The sequence below is a fragment of the Danio rerio genome, chromosome 5 (assembly GCF_049306965.1).
Source record: "Danio rerio strain Tuebingen ecotype United States chromosome 5, GRCz12tu, whole genome shotgun sequence".
NCBI lineage: Eukaryota > Metazoa > Chordata > Actinopteri > Cypriniformes > Danionidae > Danio > Danio rerio.
In genome coordinates this window covers 47,545,001-47,565,965 of record NC_133180.1, presented here as the reverse complement: position 1 = coordinate 47,565,965, position 20,965 = coordinate 47,545,001, and positions in this window count along the sequence as shown.

Below are 20,965 nucleotides of genomic sequence, written 5' to 3'. Positions count from 1 at the left end.
TAAAACTGAAAATGGAGCTTGATACAGGATCGGCACTGTCAATAATATCGTACAAGGATTACAAAGACCATTTTGAAAAGTTCAAACTAAAGCACACATCTGTAATACTCAAGACATATACAGGAGAGAAAATCTCACCCATAGGAAAACTGAAGGTGAGAGTAAAATGTGAAAAACAAAGGCGAGTCTTGAATCTTTATGTGCTGAAAAAGGGGGGAGTACCCTTATTTGGACGAGAATGGCTGAGGAGCATTCGGCTTAACTGGCAGTCCTTAAAAGCTATACAAGTTACCCCGGAAACAACACTTCAGCAAGACAAATTAGAGGAGGTGCTAGTGAAACATGCACAAGTTTTCCAAGATGGAATTGGAACTCTAAAACACATTAAAGCAAGGCTCAAGGTTGAAAGTGATGTGCAACCAAAATTTCACAAAGCACGCCCTGTACCATATTCAGTACGCCCAAAAGTGGAGGCGGAGCTAAAGCGACTAGAAGACCAAGGAATCCTGTCTAAGGTAAACTGGACTGACTGGGCTACACCTATAGTCCCAATTGTCAAGAAGAGTGGTGATGTAAGAATTTGTGGCGACTTCAAAGTCACGATTAATCCAGTCTTACAGGCAGACCAGTACCCATTGCCTCTCATTGATGACATTTTTGCGTCACTGTCAGGTGGGCAGCGTTTTTCAAAAATTGATCTTGCCCAGGCGTATTTGCAGATGGAGATGGAAGAATCGTCTAAAAAGTACCTGACAATAAATACGCATAAGGGTCTCTTTCGCTACAACAGACTTGTATTTGGGGTCTCGTCAGCACCAGCTGTGTGGCAAAGAGCCATGGATCAAGTCTTGCAGGGTGTCGCTGGCACACAGTGCTATTTAGATGACATTATAGTCACGGGCCATGACGATAAAACCCATCTGGCAAACTTGAATGCTGTGCTGGAAAGACTGGCTGAGTATGGTCTGAGAGCAAATAGGAGCAAATGTGAATTTTTCAAAGATTCAATTGAATACTGTGGACACCGGATTGACAAGGCAGGCCTTCACAAGTCTCCAGACAAAATCAATGCCGTACTTAATGCACCAAGACCAGAGAATGTGAACCAGCTTCGTTCGTTTCTCGGACTGGTGAACTATTATCACAGATTTTTACCAAATCTCTCCACAGTTATACATCCATTAAATGCTTTGCTTCAAAAGTCAAGTAAATGGGTGTGGTCAAAGGACTGTGACAAGGCGTTCAAGATGGCTAAGCAATTGATCACGTCAGAGACTGTGTTAACACATTATGACCCCAGTCTACCCCTGCGTGTTGCATGTGACGCTTCACCATACGGCATAGGTGCAGTTTTGTCTCACAAAATGACTGATGGATCTGAGCGGCCAATTGCATTTGCGTCTAGATCCTTGACTGTGTCAGAACGCAAATATGCACAGATTGATCGAGAAGGCTTAAGCTTAGTATGGGGAGTGAAGAAGTTTAATCAATATTTGTATGGAAAACACTTCACTCTGATCACAGATCATCAGCCATTAGTGGCCATTTTCAGCCCCAACAAATGTGTCCCAGTAATGGCTGCAGCACGCCTACAACGATGGGCGTTGTTTTTAGGTGGTCATGACTATTCGATTGAGTTCAAGGGCACTAAGCACCATGGAAACGCAGACGGACTGTCGCGCCTTCCTCATGAGAATGCAGATGAGGGGACAGATGAAACGGACATGTTTCACATTGTTCAAATGGAACCTTTACCAGTCACAAGTGCTCAAATTCAAAATGAGACTCGTCGAGACCCGGTACTGTCCAAGGTGTTTGAGCTGACCATGAAAGGATGGCCAGCTAAAGGGGATCCTCAACTGTTGGACTACTCAAATCGTCGTGAACAGCTTTCTGTAACACAAGGATGTGTCATGTGGGGTACTCGAGTGATAGTTCCACATAAGCTACAAGCCAGAGTACTCACTGCCTTACATGAAGGACATTTAGGGGTTGTGAAAATGAAAAGCCTAGCCAGGAGCTATGTTTGGTGGCCAGGGCTAGATCGCCAAATTGAAGATCTTGCTAAGGCATGCTCTGGATGCCAGCAAATTCAGAGACAGCCAAAGGCAGCACCTTTACATGTGTGGGAATTTCCTACCAGCCCCTGGCAGCGAGTTCACATTGACTATGCAGGACCCATTTTTGACAAAATGCTTCTGGTGGTAGTGGATGCATATTCAAAATGGCCAGAGGTATTTCCCATCAAAAATGCAACATCCACGATGACTGTAGAACTGCTCCGCACATTGTTCTCTCGCACTGGCTTGCCAGAGCAGTTAGTCAGTGATAACGGTACGCAGTTTACTTCGGAGGAATTCCAGTCATTTGTCAAAAGCAATGGAATAAGGCACACAACATCTGTTCCTTACCATCCTGCTACGAACGGTTTAGCGGAACGCTTTGTTCAGTCCCTAAAACAGTCACTAAAGGCCATGGGAAAGGAAAAAGTGTCTCTACAAGAAAAGATTGCAAACTTCCTGCTGGCCTACAGAAATGCTGCACATGCGACTACAGGTCAATCTCCAGCCACACTTTTTATGGGCAGAAGTCTTCGTACGCGCTTAGACTTGCTTAAGCCTGATCTACGCCGACATGTGCAAGCCAAACAGTGTCAGAAAAACACAAAGCAATCCGTACTCAGGACGTTACATGTTGGACAAAATGTACTGGCTAGAGACTACAGACAAACACATCAAAAGTGGCAACCAGGCAAGATATTGTCCAAGACTGGGCCCCTTACTTACACTGTACAAGTTGGTGCCAACATGGTCTGGCGCAGACACATTGACCAGCTTTTGGATGCAACCTCACAGGTTGATTCTTCTCAAAACTTAACAGAGAATGTGGAAACTTCCCCATGCCCTGATGAGTATGCACTCATAACACCAGAGTTTCCCTCTACAGACACTGGTGTAACCGAAACAGAAACTGTTCAGGTGTCCAGTGCTCAGTCCTCATCTCAAAACGCAATGCCTCAAGCGAAACGTTATCCTGAGCGTGTTCACAAACCACCTGACAGACTAAACTTATAGTTATTCATATATACATATGATAACTAGCTGAAATAACTGTTACAACTATTTGCATAGTTGAATAAGTTCTGCATTGTTGTGTTTGGAGTGTTTGTATTCTTACTGGTAAATATAATGTAATGCAGCTTGAAGGGATACATCAATGCTGGAGGGGAGGAATTGTTGTATATTGAGTTAGTAACAAATTGATTGTTCAGTTACGACGCACTCTAGTGGTGTGTGTGTATATGTGGTTGTTGCAATAGTGAAGTAAAGACGTGTTCAGAGCAGCTCCGGTGTGATTGTCTTAATTACTGTTATGTAAGTGTACAAACATAACAGCCACGCACCGTAGGTGCTCAGTCCCTAATGATTGGATCATAGTTGAAACACTGCATTGGGAACAGTGTTGTTGTTTTTTTACTATGTTCCTCTTTCTTTTTAAACCATAATCAATTAAAAAAGACAAATGATAATGACACTATGTTTTAAATTACACACTTTTTTGAGAATTCTGGATCAAATTAGGACTTTTTGAGAAAGTTTTGTTTCTACTCAAGGTCCACAAATAATACATAATACTAAACAAAACTGATACTGCCTACTACCAAGGAGTTAGTCCAAAGAAAGCATCAATACTTTTTTTGTTTAAGGCTGGTTTGTTGTGAGGGTAGAAACATGTTGTGGTATTAATGCGTAGCAGGAGTCTAGTTGATAGCAGTAATGAGGCTGTTGAATGTTGGATTACTGCTGTGTTAATAATTGTACTCTCTGCTGTGCTTATTGAGTTTTATTGGATGCCAATATCGTCTTGAAGTAATGTTTGCACAACCCCCTTCTGTGTTCAGTAATTTGCTTGAGGGGATAAATACAATAGAGATGTTTTGAAATGGTCAGTCTTGTTTGTCCTACCAATGTCACTTTCTAAGATCCACAAAACAGCAGGATATTAAATTAGTGAGGAATTATTTAATATACTATGGGTATAATTAAGTACACATATACACACACACACACAGAGAGAGAGAGAAACACACAGAGAAATAGGTGTTGTATGTATATAGGAGAATAATAGATGACAGGTGAGTAATTTGTATTTATTTTAAATAATTACTTAACAATTAATCTGAATAATATCCAGCTATACCAATAAACTATCCAAGGCAATGTGCAAATCATGCTGTCTATATTAACAATTATATCTGAAGCAATATTAAAATAATATTAACACTAAAGTATGCTGTTATTTAACAGTTACATTGGTAGGAAACAAGATGATATAAATCCATGAAGTGTGAGGCTTCATTTATGTACTTATATTAAGTACACGTTTCCACTGGTGTAATAGTCTATTCTCACCCCATAGTGAGTCATACTTTGATAAATCAAATTTATGAGATAAAATGACATCATTAAAACATCACAGCTAAATTTATGATGTAAAAGGTCATTTTTATGAGGTGTGATATAAAAAAATCTTTAATATGGCATAAAAAGTAATAATTATGACAAAATCATCATCATGAAGAGAAATAAAGTCAGATTTATGACAAAAGCTGTCTTTTTCACAAAATTTCAATGATTTACCTAATAATGATGATATTTATTTCAGAATTGTATCTCTTTTGGTCCTAGTTTTTAACCATCTTGGGGTCTGGAGAAATTCTGATGTGCCCTGACATTTGTGTTTTTTTAGATGCTTCTAAACATATAAGAGGCTAAAGTCTAAATGTAAACAGCACAAACTGGGCTACAATATTTAATTGGCAACATTTATTATTGTTATTAAAATTATTATCAAGATTATTATTATTATTTTTTTTTAAAGATTTACTTTTGACATTTTTTGACGAGACAGCAGTTTGACAGAAAGTGAAGTGGGAGAGAGAGGGGGGTAAGATCCGAAAAGGTCCACAAGCCAGGATTAGACTCGGGACGCCCCGAGCGCTTTTGTACCATATGTCAGCACACTAACAATTGTGCTATTGTGCTGACATGTACAAGATTACGCATGGTTAGTGAAAAACTAACATTTTGAAATCACTGAAATGACTCCATGAAAATGCACAAAGTATTTGGATATTGGATCCTACTCTCATTTATATCATGTATTTTTTTTTCTGAATTTTCATCCCATAATTATAACTATAACTATATATATATATATATATATATATATATATATATATATATATATATATATATATATAATAACGTAAAAACGTAAAACTTGCTGGATAAGTTGGCGGTTCATTCCGCTGTGGTGACCCCGGATTAATAAAGGGACTAAGCTGACAAGAAAATGAATGAATTTTACACTTGTAAATAAAGCACCCTCCGGGGCATTGTTTGTAACACCAGCTAACTGTGTTTGTGTTTTCCCTCTGCCTCGCTACAATGTATACAGTATGTCACAAAAGTGAGTACACCCCTCCCATTTGTGCAAATATTTTTTTTATAACTTTTCATAGGACAACACAGCAGAAATGACTCTTTGACACAATAAAAAGTAGTCGGTGTAAAGTGTGTATAGCAGTGTAAATTTATTGTCCTCTCAAAATAACTATATATACAGCCAATAATAGCTGAACCCCTGGCAACAAAAGTGAGAACACCCCTAACTGAAAATGTGAAATGTCAAAAATTTGTGTGGCCATCATCATTTTCCAGCATGGTTTTAAGTCTTTTGGGCATGGAGTTGACCAGAGCTTAACAGGTTGCCACTGAAATTCTCTTCCACTCCTCCATCACAACATCATGGAGGTGGTGGACATTTGACACCTTGTGCTCCTCCACTTTCTTTTTCAGAATGCCCCAGAGGTGTTCTATGGGGTTTATGTCTGGAGACATGCTTGGCCAGTCCATCACCTTTACCCTCAGCCTCTTTAGCAAGCCAGTGGTCATCCTGGAGGTGTGTTTGGGGTCATTATCATACTGGAACACCTGCTCTGTAGTCCAGTTTCCTGAGAGAACTGCTTCAGTATGTCACAGTACATGTTAGAATTCATGTTTGCCTCAATGAAATGTAGCTCCCCAATGCCAGCAGCACTCATGCAGCCCCAGAACATGACACTCCCACCATCATGTTTAATGGTAGACAAGACACACTTGTCTTTGTACTCCCCACCTGGTTGCTGCCACACAGACTTGACTCCATCTAAACCAAATAGGTTTATCTTGGTCTGAGACCACAGGACATGGTTCCATTAATCCTGGTCCTTAGTTTGCACATCTGCAGCAAATTGTTTGCAAGCTTTCTTGCATCGTCTTTAGAAGAGGTTTCCTTCTAAGACCACAATCATGCAGACTAATTTGATGCAGTGTGCGGCGTACGATCTGAGCACTGACAGGCTGACTTCCCATATTTTCAATCTCTGCAGCAATGCTAGAAGCACTCATCAATCCTTTTTTTTTCCAAAGACAATCTTTGGATGTAATGCTGAGAATGTACACTTAGCTTCTTTGGCTGACCATGGCGAGGCCTGTTCGGGGAAGAACCTGTCCTCTTAAAGCACTGAATGGTCTGGGCCACTGTGCTGCAGCACAGTTTCAGAGTGTTGGCTATCGTAGACCATCTTTATGTAAGGCAACAATTTGTTTTTCAGGTCTTCTGAGAGTTGTTTGCCATGAGGTGCAATGTTGAACTTTCAGTGGCCTGGTTGAGAGAGTGGAGGAGCTTTAATACCAAATTTAACTCACCTGCTATCTGTGGATACCCAAGACAGTGTAACACTTATGAGTTACATAACACAGAGAAAAAAAATGACTACTTGTGCTCAATTTTGACATTTTCACTTAGGGGTGTACTCACTTTTGTTGCCAGGGGTTCAGATATTATTGGCTGTATTTGTAGTTATTTTGAGAGGACAATAAATATACACTGCTATAAAAACTTTACACTGACTACTATTCATTGTGTCAGAGTCATTTCTGCAGTGTTGTCCTATGAAAAGTTATAAAAAAAATATTTGCACAAATGGGAGGGGTGTACTCACTTTTGTGACATACTGTATACATGTTATATGGCTTGATTTTTAATTATTTAATTAGAACCGTAAGGCCTGACTTTGCTTAGACTAAAGTCTTGTCACTTAACAGAAATAATGTACAGTATAGAATATAAAGTAATGGTGCAGTGGAAAAAAGAATGAATATTGTGTATGACTCCCATGAGCTTGGACTATTGCATCTATACATCTCTGCAATGATTCAAATACCTTACTAATCAAGTCATCTGGAATGGCGAAGAAAGCGTTCTTGCAGGACTCCCAGAGTTCATCAAGATCTTTTAGATTCATCTTCAATGCCTCCTCCTTCATCTTACCGCATACATGATCAATATTGCTCGTGTTTGGTGACTGGGCTGACCAATCCTGGAGCACCTTGACCTTCTTTACTTTCAAGAACTTTGATGTGGAGGCTTAAGTATGAGAAGAAGCGCTAGCCTGATGAAGAATTTGCCCTCTCCTGAGGTTTGTAATGTAATGGGCAGCACAAATGTCTTGATACCTCAGGCTGTTGATGTTGCCTTCCACTCTGCAGATCTCTCGCAAGCCCCCATACTCAATGTAACCCCAAATCATGATTTTTCCTTCACCAAACTTGACTGATTTCTCTGATAATCTTGGGTACATGCAGGTTTTAATATAGGTCTTCTGCAGTATTTATGATGATTGGGATGCAGTTCAACAGATGATTCATCAGAAAAATCTACCTTCTGACACTTCCAAATGATCAACTAAAAGTCAAGTTATTGTTACATTGACGACAAGACTGTTGTCAGGTAGTGTATATATTAAAATACTGTATTCACAACACAATCACGTACGTGCTGGAAAACAATTTACCTAATGGACTACAATTTTTACATATAATTTCACCCCTATAATTGTGTATTTGTTTACAATACCCATTTTGGGAAAAAATTAAAATAATTGGATAATTGGCAGGAGGATGTAGTGATGGTGACTGTAGGAGCACATCCCATTTCTGTGATGAGTCTACTAGAAACTGTGAGAGGACAAAAAGCTCATCTTTATTTGTTGGCTTCTCATTCACACCTGGCTGGAGGCTATGATAATGTCTTTGTATATAATAATGGTTTAATTAAAGTACAGCTCGACTGGCCTTGCATAGAAATATGAGATTTTACCAAACGCACTGTCACTTTATCAGAGCGCAAATTCATGATTTATAGCACCTATCTCCTTGGTTACAAACACTCTGAATTAGAAAAAAAACTTTTACATTTCGTCAGTAAAGAGAAAAAAAACAATTTGAACAAACTCGCAAAGGTCTGATTGCAATAGGGTTTGTTTAATAACCTAACAAAAGCTTTTTCTCTGTCTGTATGCATGGCAAATCTTGCAGCTATCTCTTTTGCTGACTTTTTGTGATCTATTCATTTTCCGTAAGCAGATTTGTGTGCCAGTTTAGTCTGTTTTATTGATTCAAATTGTATCATTGTGGTCAATGCCAGTAAACGTACTTAAATAAGAATGCAGTTCCATCCAAACTATAAAACCATCAACAAGATATATTGGCTTCGTACTGGGATTATAATTCATTCACAAATTACTCTCATTGGGCTGGAGTGCCAAACACCACAGTGCCAAATAGAAAAGAAAAAAAGAGAAGAGAGAGGACCTATCCAAGTCTTGATCTTGTAGCGAATTTTTACATTACTTCGTTGCATACAGTTGATAAGCAAACATGCATTCCTTCAGCTTTTGCTTTTCCTCTTTTAGCTGTCTTACACAGCCGCAACATAGCAGGAGATACAGGACATGTGACAACAGCCTAAGCACCTCTTAGGTTTCATTTGGAGATATAAAAAATCCATTTGCATGAAAATGACATTACTGAAATTGCGATCAGATGGCAGCGTGCGAGGCTGAAGTGTCATTCTCGGGAGATGAGGTGGCAGCCGTATCTTTAATTGAAAAGTGAATGGGGATAAAACCTTGTGCTGATAAGCGGAGAGAATGTTCTGTTAACCCTGTCCAGTTTATTGTCTTCTCATTGTTCATTCTTTTTTTACACAGCCTATCTTTCTATTTTTTTCCTCATTGTTCTCACAGTCTCTTCATTTTTTGTAAGTCTCTCACTCACTTTTTGTAATAATCTGGGCCCAAATGCTCTTTTATGGCTATTCAGGGTAAAAAAAAAAAAAAAATATATATATATATATATATATATATATATATATATATATATATATATATATATATATATATACTTTCTTTTTTTAAATACACTGATTACATTTCATCAACGTCTGCTTACACTAAAAATAGACTACATAAGTAACAACATGCTGTGGCTGGAAGGGCATCTAATAAAGCTGAATTGAATTGAATCTGCTGCATAAAAATGTGCTGGCTAAATTGGCTGTTCGTTTCGCTGTGGCAACCCCAGATTAAGGAAGGGATTAAGCCAAAAAGAAAATGAATGAATGAATGAAGTATCAACATATCACCACCTTAGAATTATAGGGTTCTATCTGACATTTTTGTTAAAATTGAGTTATTGACATTCTTATTAAATTACAACTTATTTACATTATGGGATTTTTTTTTATATAATTTGTTTACATTTTAAGACATAAAAAAATATTACACACACTGTTTACTTTGAAATGCAAAAACTGCGAAGCTTAATATCTCAGAATCATTCAGAACGCAAATAGAAGCTTATAATTCCAAGGTGACGATGTGCTTGAACTTTCTGTTCTTGTTTCAAAATGTTTTAATGATGATTTATTGAAAAGAAAGACCTTAGAATTCAACATAATAGTAAACTGTTTTCTGTGTGCCTGCAACATTGGTTGTGTGTGCTAGACTAAATTTATTTGCACTACAACCTGGTATTACAATTATGGTGTTTGAAATTATAAAAACCAATGAACAAACCAACAAAACAGTTTGCAATCTAACCAGCATAATGAAATGCTTTTGCAGACTTGTATTTTCAAGTCTAAGAGCTATATCTGCTTATATTAAACTAAATGAGCCAGACATATAATAAATAATATCATTGCACCTGTTACAGTATGTTTTATGTTTCCTCTGTTTTTTTTCACGGGCAGTATTGCAGAGTTAAAGTTGGTTTTAGCTATGGCTACCGCTTATTATATCACGATCTATTGTTGCGGCTGAGAACTGCAGAATGTCCATAGCACAAGTAGGCTATGCATATTACAATCAAATATGTTTGAAAAAACGTTCGAGGTTACTAAAGTAACCCTTCGTTCCCCGAGGAGGGGAACGGAAGCACTATAAGTGGATTTGATTGTAAAATCCACGCATTGGGAGGTTCGGTTCAGAAGCTACTCGTCTGAAAGAGTATTGAACGGGCCAATTAAGAATGAATTGGCAGCGCAAGCCTGCGCAGGTGAGCGGCATAAGCAATCAACTGAGTATATAAGCTCACCTGGCGCCAGCAGACGCTATCCTTTTTAAGCTGAAGAGACTTTCAACAGCTAAGGGACAGTCATTATGGCGACGGAGTATAGTGCTTCCGTTCCCCTCCTCGGGGAACGAAGGGTTACTTTAGTAACCTCGAACGTTCCCCTTCGGGGGGAACTTCAGCACTATAAGTGGATTTGATTGTAAAATCCACGCATTGGGAGCCCATTGAAAGCGCCATAATGACTGCACCTTACCAACACCCCCGATGAGGAGATAGTCAAGCAAGCGTGACGCACCCACATCATGGGGGGCGCAGTCCTCCAACGTGTCCCTGGCCCTAATTTATCCTACTTCAACAGAAGTTTTACGGATTTATATATATTTTTTTGGGAAGTCGTGAGCATCTAGATAATTCTAGGAAAATACGACAGTACGTTGGGAAGCGTGCAATCCCAATAGGGAGGACGCTGCGGAGGCCATCCGTTACCCAAGGGGGGATAGATGGCAGAATTTACATATGGACTAGCCCTAAAAAGGGGGAGTACGCATAGCAAAAGATTGGTTAGCGGGGAGGGAAGACACGGGTCCGCCCAGGGGGGGGGACTTAACCGTGGCTGAATAAGCATATGGGATCGCCTAGTGGGGACCACGCATAGCAGGCACCTTTACCCAAAACGCGGGCTGACCAGCGGGCAGACCTACAACGTAGTGGGCCAGCAAGTGACTCCTCCGCTGAGTCAGTGCTGGGGGCCACGGAGGAATCTGCAGGGCTCACCTGACGGGGAACTTTACTGACAGATAAAAAGGCGCACGTATCTCCGTGTTAGGGAAAATGGCGCAGCAAGCGTGTTTCAACACCCTACCGAATTGTTTCCTCAATCACCAAGGGTTACCTAATACCCTTGAGGAAACCGGCTCCACTCGCAGATTGTAAAACCTTGCAAATGTGTTGGGTGTCACCCAGCCCGCAGCTCTACAGATGTCTGTTAGAGGGGCGCCGCGTGCGCGCGCTCGAGAGGATGCGAAGCTCCGAGTGGAGTGCGCACGCGCTCTCGGGGGACGCGGCTCATCTCGGCTCTGATAGTGAAAGAAAGGCATCCTCAATCTAGTGGGAACTTATTTCGGTACGGCACTTCCCTGCTGCCGACCGCTATAACAGACGAAGAGCTGCTCAGATGATCTAAACTCTGAATGCGGTCCGGATAATACGCAAAACGCGAACTGGACAATAAAGAAGGGCTGGGTCTGCCTCCTCCGAGGGCAGCGCTTGCAGGCTCACTACCTCGTATTAAAACGGAGTGGTAGGAACCTTGGGCACATATCGCGGGCGGGGTCTCAGGACGTGAGAGAAGCCAGCCCAATTACAGGCACGAGTCACTGACCGAAAAATGCCTCCGGGTCCCCGACCCTCTAATCGATATCAACGCGACCAGCAGAGCTGTCTTCAGGGACAGAAATATACTGAGTCGAGGATCGAAGGGATCTGACGCGGCTTGTGTAGCGAGGGCGAGATCCTAAGAGGGCATGAGAGGGGGCGGGGTCGATTAATTCGCTTAACGCCCCTGAGGAACCGGATGATGAGGTTATGCGTTCCCACGGTGCTGCCAGCCACCGCGTTATGAGAGCGGAGATGGCAGCCACGTAACCTTGAGTGTGGAGGGCGACAGCCTGCTCTCCAACTTCTCTTGGCGTAAAGAAAGCACAACGCTGATCTGGCAAATTACGGGGATCTTCTCAGCGAGAGACACACCATTCAGTGAATAGACTTCACGTCAGGGCATAGGCGCGCTCGGGGAGGGGGCTCTAGCCCGAGTGACGGTATTAGCCACCGCAATCGGAGGTTACCTAAGTCTTCCTCGCGTCTAAAAATCTCCAAAGATCGTCGAGGGTGCCAGGTGGTGCCCTGTCCCTGAGAGAGTAGGTACTCTCTCGAAGGGACTGCCAGGGGAGGGCTATCGCGAGGGAGAGCTCTGACATCCAGGTCCGGTTGAGCCAGAGGGGCGCAACCAGCAACCTGTTCCTCGTCCTCCCTGACCTTGCACAGTAACTGCGCGAGCAGGCTCACTGGGGGAAACGCGTATTGCGCGTGCCCCGAGGCCAGCTGTAAGCCAGTGCATCCGTGCCAAGAGCACTCGGTCAGGGAAAGAACAACTGGCAATGAGCGAACTCGGGGGAAGCAACAGATCGATCTGGGCTTCCCCGAATCGCGCCCATATCAGCTGAACAGACTCGGGGTGGAGTCTCCATTCTCCAGGACGCAAGGCTGCCGTGAGAGCGCATCGGCTGCACGGTTGAGCTTGCCTGAGTATGAATGGCGTGCAGCGATTTCAGCCGCGGATGACTCCAGAGGAGCAGACGGCGGGCGAGCTGAGACATGCGGCGAGAGCGCATACCCCCTATACGGCTGATATACGCCACCGCCGCCGTACTGTCCGTCCTGACCAGCACGTGTTGCCGCTCCAACACCGGAAAAAAACGGTGGAGAGCGAGGAACACTGCCAACAGCTCCAGGCGATATGCCAATGCAACTGGGTACCTTTCCACAGGTCCGCAGCCGCATGCCCGCAACGCACAGCCCCCCAGCCCGTGTTGGAAGCGTCTGCTGAAACGACAACAAGACTGGACGCCTGTTCTAGAGACACCCAGGCCTGTAGAAACGAGGGGTCGCTCCAAGGGCTGAGGGCGCGGCGACACAGCGCAGTAACAGAGACTCGGTGTGCGCGCGCGTGCCATGCGCGTCTGGGGACTCGATCGTGAAGCCAGTGCTGAAGTGGTCTCATATAGAATAATCCGAGCGGCATGAAGCGGCTGCGGATGCCATATGCCCCAGGAGCCTCTGAAATAGTTTCAGTGGGACCACTATTTTACTGTCGAGCTCGACAGTACAGCATCAGCTGAGCGCGCTCTCCGGAGAGGCACGCTGCCATGGTGACCGAGTCCAGCTCCAGCCCGAGAGAAGAGATCCTCTGCACGGGGGCGAGTTTGCTCTTTTCTCGGTTGACCTGAAACCCCCACAGGTGGAAGTGCCAGAGCACTTTGTCTCTGTGCATAATCAACTCTGTGCATAATCAAAAGAGAGGGCAAAATTCAGCCAGTCGTAAAGAAATTGAGTGTGCAGATGCCCGCGAGCCGAAGGGGCGCTGAGGCACCCTCCGCGGGCTTGGTGAGGACCCGCGGAGACAGAGAGAGCCCGAAGGGGAGGGCTTTGTATTGCCAAGCTCGACCTTCAAACGCAAACCGCAGAAACTGTCGGTGGCGAGGAAGAGTGGAGACATGGAAATACGCGTCCATCAGGTCTAATGCTGCAGACCAACCCAGAGGACGAACGCACCGGAGGATGCGCTTCTGCGTGAGCATTCTGAACGGCACCTTGTGCAGGCAGCGATACATAACGCGCAGATCTAGGATTGGCCGTGACCCACCGCTCTTTTGGGCACGATGAAGCGTGGGCTGTAAAACCCGCTCTCCATCTCGGCTGGAGGGAGCGGCTCGATTGCATCCTTCGCCAGGAGGACAGCAATCTCCTCTCGCAAGACAGGGGCGGACAGGGGGCTGACCCTGGTGAATACACACCCGTGACTTGGGGGGCCGTTTCGCGAACTGAATCGCATAGCCGAGTCTGATTGTGCGTATGAGCCACCGCTAAGAGCTGACCCGCGCTAACCAGGCAGGCAGAGCTCTCGCTAATGGACTCATCGCTACAATCGCTGACGTACCAGCAGTGGGGCAGCGCGGAGTGGGTGTGCTGATCCGGGAAGCTCGCGGGTCCCACGGAAAAGCTGGAGGTGAGATATTTGCTCTCACTCCAAACCCGAGCTCCGGAGGGGAGGCTCGAGGGGTGGGAGAAAGGAGACCGTCCTCCCAGCGCTCGTGAGCCACTGGCGAAACGCACCGAATCTGCAAGCTAGAAAGCATAGCGTCCCAGACTGGCAGATTTCGGGCTGTCACATCTGGGGAAGTGAAAAGTGCCCTTTCATAATGTTCTCATGGCAGTAAAAAGTGCTGTTGGAAATGGGGCCCCGCCCTCCAGCGGGGAAAGAGCAAGTTCCCTCTTCTCCAGATGGCCTGTCCCAGGGGCGCTTCGCGGTCCGTTGCCGGACTTAGCGGCGTTCTGGGCAGGGGGGCTGCCTGCTTCCGAGGTGCCCGACGCGCTCGCTTCGCCGGAGGCGTGTGCGGGGGCGGAGCAGCTCTCGTAGGCGGGCGCCTTCGGCGAGGAGCAGGTATGAATGGCACGGCGGGCGGAGCGGGCTACGAACCGCCGATAAGACATCACCCACCAACTGCTCTCTCACCGCCTTGAATTCCTGGGTGAATTCACAGACAGTGTCGCCGAACCTGGCTGGGGATATGGGGAAGTCAAGAAAGCGGACTTTGTCGACTTTGCGCATATCAGCCAGGGGTAGTGCTCCTGGACCACTAATGTGGACATCGTCCTCCCCAACGCACACGCAGCGGACTCAGTAGTCCGAAGAGCTAAGTCGGCGGCGGTGCGAAGCTCGTAAGCCTGGGTTGGACCCACCCTCGTGCAGCTCGGCCAGTGCCTGCGCTTGGTAGCGCTGGTAGGTGGCTATCGCATGCAAGGCGGAAGCAGCCTGGCCCGCAGCTATGTAAGCTCTAGCTCCGAGGGAGGTAGATAACTTACAGGCTTTGGATGGGAGACGAGGCGGACCCCGCCAAGAAGAGGCGCCGCGCGGATTTACCGCCATCGCGCACTCAACCTGAGGAATCGCCACATACCCCCTGGCTGTTTCACCGTCAAGAGTGGTTAGGGTGGAGGAACACGCAGCATGAGCAGAAAAAAGTGCTTTACAAGACCGCGTGAGCCTACTGTGCACCTCCGGGAAGAAGGGAACGCCCCTCTAGTCGGTCCGGCCGCGGAGCTGGGGGATAAACCATCTCCAACCCACGGCCGAAGCAGCCCGGGAAAGCACGGCTAACATGTCCGTTTCAGGATCCGTAGTGACAGCGCTCACCAGCCCGAAGGGGGCGAGCGGGTCTGGATCATCATCGGACAATGAAAGCCCACCCTCCGATGCCGCGGTGGACATCTGGTCTCCGGTGTCATCGGGCGTAAGGGCTACCATCTGTTAGACGGATCGCTTCCCCCGCCCGAAGCTTGGATGGAGCGCTTAGAGGAGCGGGAGGTCCGCGGGCCCGTGGGCGACAGATTATCTCTCGCTGAAACCCTCAGATCTGCCCGAGTGCCCGCTGCAGAGCAGGGGACAACTGGGGTGGTTCGCCCTTTTGCAAAGGCTAACCGCGATCTTGCGCAACAGTCATGGCATCGCAATGATGACATGAACTGCCCGCGAGCAGCGCATTAACATGCTGGACCCCCAGACATGTAACGCAGTGCCCGCGCCCATCATCCGAGGACAGGAAACCACCGCATCCAGAAACGCACAGTCGGAGCGCCATCCTGATAAGGACGTGCTGCACGACTGTGTTGCTCTTTCTGTGAAGTTTGCAACTTTATACGCACCGCTCTGGAGGACCGGACCCAAAGAACGCCAGGCAAGGGAGAAACCCAGCTCGACCGTCTGCCACTGCGTGTACACACTCTGGACCGGGAGAATGCTCTCGTTCGCTCAGAATCGCTGGTCACAGCAGGAGGAACCCTCATCGACTCGATCAGAAAGTCTCTGAAGCGAAAAGGATAGCGTCTGCTGGCGCCAGGTGAGCTTATATACTCAGTTGATTGCTTATGCCGCTCACCTGCGCAGGCTTGCGCTGCCAATTCATTCTTAATTGGCCCGTTCAATACTCTTTCAGACGAGTAGCTTCTGAACCGAACCTCCCAATGCGTGGATTTTACAATCAAATCCACTTATAGTGCTGAAGTTCCCCCCGAAGGGGAACAACAATCTATTCACATAATGTGCTGCAGTTATGGATATATTATATATTGATACTAATATTGATATTAATCAATACTTTGCTGTTGTTTGTTTTATTGCTTAAATAGGGTGTTTAACCTTGAATCAGTATTTCCTATATATATATATATATATATATATATATATATATATATATATATATATATATATATATATATATATATATAAAAATTTTTTTTTTTTTTCTTTTCTGGAGAAAGTCTTACTTGTAAATTTAGGCTAGAATAAAATATTTTTTTAAACCCATTTTAAAATTATTAATTATTTAATATTATCAAGCCCCATTAAGCAATGTTTTGTTTCAGAATACTTGCAAAATTACCCTAACTGTTGTTGTTATATTTTAGCATAAGAATTATATAAAGACAAATGATTTTTGTAATTAAATCTATTTAGTAAAATAATTAGAAATAATTTAGCCATTAATAAAATAATCCACATGATGACCTTTAACCTGCAGACGACGTATACTTGTAGGACGTTTCCTGATTCCGAATCTTGGGATGTGTTCAGTCGACGTTCGCAGTTTTGCGGTAAGTGCTTATTTCTCATCTTGGCAGTGTTCTTGTTTACTTGTTGTAAGTTTACAACAGTTGTGCAATGGCTTTGCCAAGCTTCAAATCAACTGAACCATTTGTTTGAATGATTCAAGCGTTTGAAACACCTGATGAAAAAAGTTGCAAATGCAACAAAACCTCAAGCTACATGTGCGTTTAAAATTGCCTTTGCACATACATTGCAAACGTTTTATATAAAAGTTAATCTATAAAATACAAGTGGTCATTCTATATGATAAAACTCAAGTGTGAATTGATTCCATTTCAATTGGACCTTATTGTATTTAATCTAAGTTGTTTACCTTTTATAGAACTGTTTTCTGAAAGAAATAAAAACGTTTTCTTCCTGTTATTCAAAACAGCTGAACTCCGTGTGTTATACTGCATCAATTTACGATCGCTCATCCAGACTGTTCTTTCATCATTGCATTTGCTTCTATTTGGGACCCCATCGCAGGGTTATTTGTAATATGGAGTATGCTCATGTAGCAAATAGCTTATAGGGAAATATGAATAATTAATCATAACAAGTTTTACTTAATTATGCATATTTGGATCAATTGTATGTAATAACTTGATGTAGCAGAATTTACTTTACAATTCAAACAACTTCACCCAGTCATTCACTGTTGATTTGATTAATTATCAGAATTTTATTTTAAATGGTTTCAAAGAAATAAATAACTGTTCTTAGGTTATACACATGCGCATTGTACACATTAATGTAAACCCTTCACTTTTTTGAATGAGCTTGTATTTTATCTTGAATGGTCTTGTATTTGCATTTAACCTCATGACCTTGAGTCTTGTAGTGCTGTGGCAAAAACTGTTCCAAATAGATTCTGCGTTAGTTATGAGATTTACAAAGTGCATGGCTATTATTTTTCAAATTCACTTTTGAACTTTGATTTTAACAGCAGGTGGTGCTCTACTCTCAGCAAACGAGGCAGTACTTTTCAAAGGTTAAATATTTGTACTTAAAGGGTCCATAATGGTACCTCAAAGGTACATTTGGGTACTAATATACAGGAATGGTTGTTATCTAATATAAATTTGCGATATACAGGTAAAAATTCAGCCCATAATAAAAAAGAAATTGATTTCTTCTAATAATAACGATAAAACCTACATGTCTGTGCAATGATTTATTATAGTAGTATGTGTGAAATACAGTTTGTGTTTATGAGCCAGTTTAACTGACATACTTTTACTTTAAATTCACTTCATCACATCATTTCAGTTTTTGAAATCACAAGTTTTGTGACCAGACATGATTTCATATCACAGAATGAGCAAAGGATCATACTGGTTTGTACTGTAGTATTCAATACAGTGAATAAGGCTAGGTCAATTAGCATTTCATTATAAATTTATGTTTTGTTTTTTTTGAATGAAGCAGAAATAGCATTACAATGTGTGATCACAACACTATTTCAGAGTAGAGGTGCAACGATATAGACATGTCACAGTTCAGTTTGGTTTTTGGTCACGGTTTCAGTACTGTTTGGTGAAAAAAAATATTTATATACACACACACACACACACACACACACACACAATAAATACAATATAGTCAACTCAAAAAAGCTCTGCAGTTCAGCAAGTTGCCTTACTATTTTTAGTTAAATCAACTTGTTTTTACAATGTAGTTTCCAGTTACAGTACATAAGTCACATCGTCCAATATAACACTGAATACTAGGGCTGCACGATTCTGGCAAAAAATGTGAGTCCCTATTTTTTTTTTTTTTTTGTTGCTTAAAATTACTATTATGATGTTCTCACAATTCTGTAAATGTAAAATAAAGGTTAATATGATTTGCCTATTATTATTGTTCATTCTCAAACATATAGTAAAACAACAATAATAATAGGCCTTTGTGTTGCTCTACTGTTGCTTAAAGTGCTACATTGTGAATAGTCATTATGGTGGACTTGAACAGACTTTTAATATGTTCTGTTTGTTAATTTACAGTAAAATTATAACATCAGAGTATAACTATTCATAATTATAAAGTTGATTTATGTGCTTGTCATCTTTCATTGACAACATTATTAAACCATTAGTTTTCACTGGAAAAATGTGACGTCATTGTCAGATTCCTTTTTGCATTATATTCAACATTTTGGCTTGGGTTGTTATACTGACACAGTAAACATTTATTTTCATGCACAACACTTTGTGTTCGCTATGAAAGAAAAAAACATATGAAATGCTTGTTGTAATGCTTTAAAATGCGATATGATCATTTAAATGATGTGCACACAGGTTTCACTTTCACTTCAGAGTGTGGCTCATGGCTGCTTTCACTGAGAAAAAACACACACATGCAAATCAAACCTCCCGCACTAGGGACTACCTTGCTTCTTTCCTGACCTTGAAAATATAATTGGCAAAATTGTAGAAAAAGCAGAATTAAGATCGTGTGTAGGGTTGAATCGAGATCGTGATCTCTTTTCGATTAATCGTGTGGCCCTAATGCATACTGTATCTTCACTGTATCAATTAAGTTAAGGTTAACCATTTCTAAGCTTTATAGCTATTCAGGCAAGAGTAGCGTGATTTAATTTAATGGTCTTTTGTTTATTTAATAATGAGTGACCGCCCAAAATATCTTGGCCGCTAGAATGACCGTTCTTATTGAACTGGCAGCTGGCCTGATCGCAGTCAAAATTCGCTCTTTTTGACTTCTCCGTCATTTTATTGTTTCACCTTTGCAGGGAGGGATTTTAATGTTGTAACAAGCAATTTGATTACTTTTCTCACTCTAATCAAAATGCATCACATGACTGTTAATTTACTGCGCAAGCCAAGCCCGGCCCGACCCCGTCTAAAATGATAGAAATTAAACTCGAACCCACCCGAACCTGTCGGGTCCCGCCAGGTCCTGTCCTGTTCAGGCAAAGATCTTCAGCACTAGTACAGAGGTCTTTAATGAAGTCCAGTCCAGATTCAGCAGGCATTTGAGGGAATACAGAGCACTGGGTCTGAATAAAGTGACGAAGGTATCGAAAAAGTCTGATTTATGAAGTTTACATTTTTTTAGAAATTGGCAAAATATTTAAAAATGGAAAAATCTCTACATGCAAGTATGACCAGGTCCTGCCATCGCTTAAATGTAGCATCTAGCTTGGCTGCTGGAAAAAGATGATTATTACATATGGGGGTTTCTAAAGAAAAATCTGTGTATTGAAATGCTTGAAACAAATTTGGAGGGTTAAAATTACCACTGGACTTGAAGAATATTGTGATGGTGAGAAAGGTGACTTCATTGTAATCAGTGGTGGTAGTGAAGTTGATTTGCAAGGCTTAACTTCCGCTTCACACCATGCATGTGATGTTTTAGGTAAATAAATAATTGCAGTAAAAATAAAATAAACATTCAATAATCAAAGAAAGTTTTTTAGTTAATCAAGGTTTTAATAAGTAAACCATAAACCTTCTTTTCTGCATTTCCACAGTAACTAGAGACATTGCAGTTGAGATGTTGGGGATAGCAACTATAAACAGGTAAGGTGTGCTGTGAATTATATTTGTTAACTATTTCTGATCTCTTTCTATTCTGACATATGTGACAGTCTATTTCTATATGTATAGTAGTTCAGTTGTATTATTTGTATTGACAAATGTCAAAGCAAGCTTTATTCATGAAACTGTAAATAGTGCACTAAAATGTTTATTTTGTAATTTCCACTCATAAACTTTAGATGAATTGTTTGACAATATTACCAATGTTTGGTTGTAAGGGTGTTGCTAATACCTTTTGACTTGCTTTTTTATTGCAAGCATGATGCTCTGTTGACACCTGTGCTGTTTCAACGCATATCCAGCTGTCAAAACAGCACACCCACATATACATCACCTTACCACGCGCCTGAGACTTTCAGTTTAAGACAAAGGAACATATCTAGAGCGCAGCATGGCATTAATATCAGAGGAATGCAAGTGTTACAGATGGTCATTGGTCACAGTTGCAGGGGTTAAAGCTCTTTAGGCCACGTTGGGTTTTCACCTTGAGGGCTCTGAACTGTTTTTTAATTTTTTTGTTT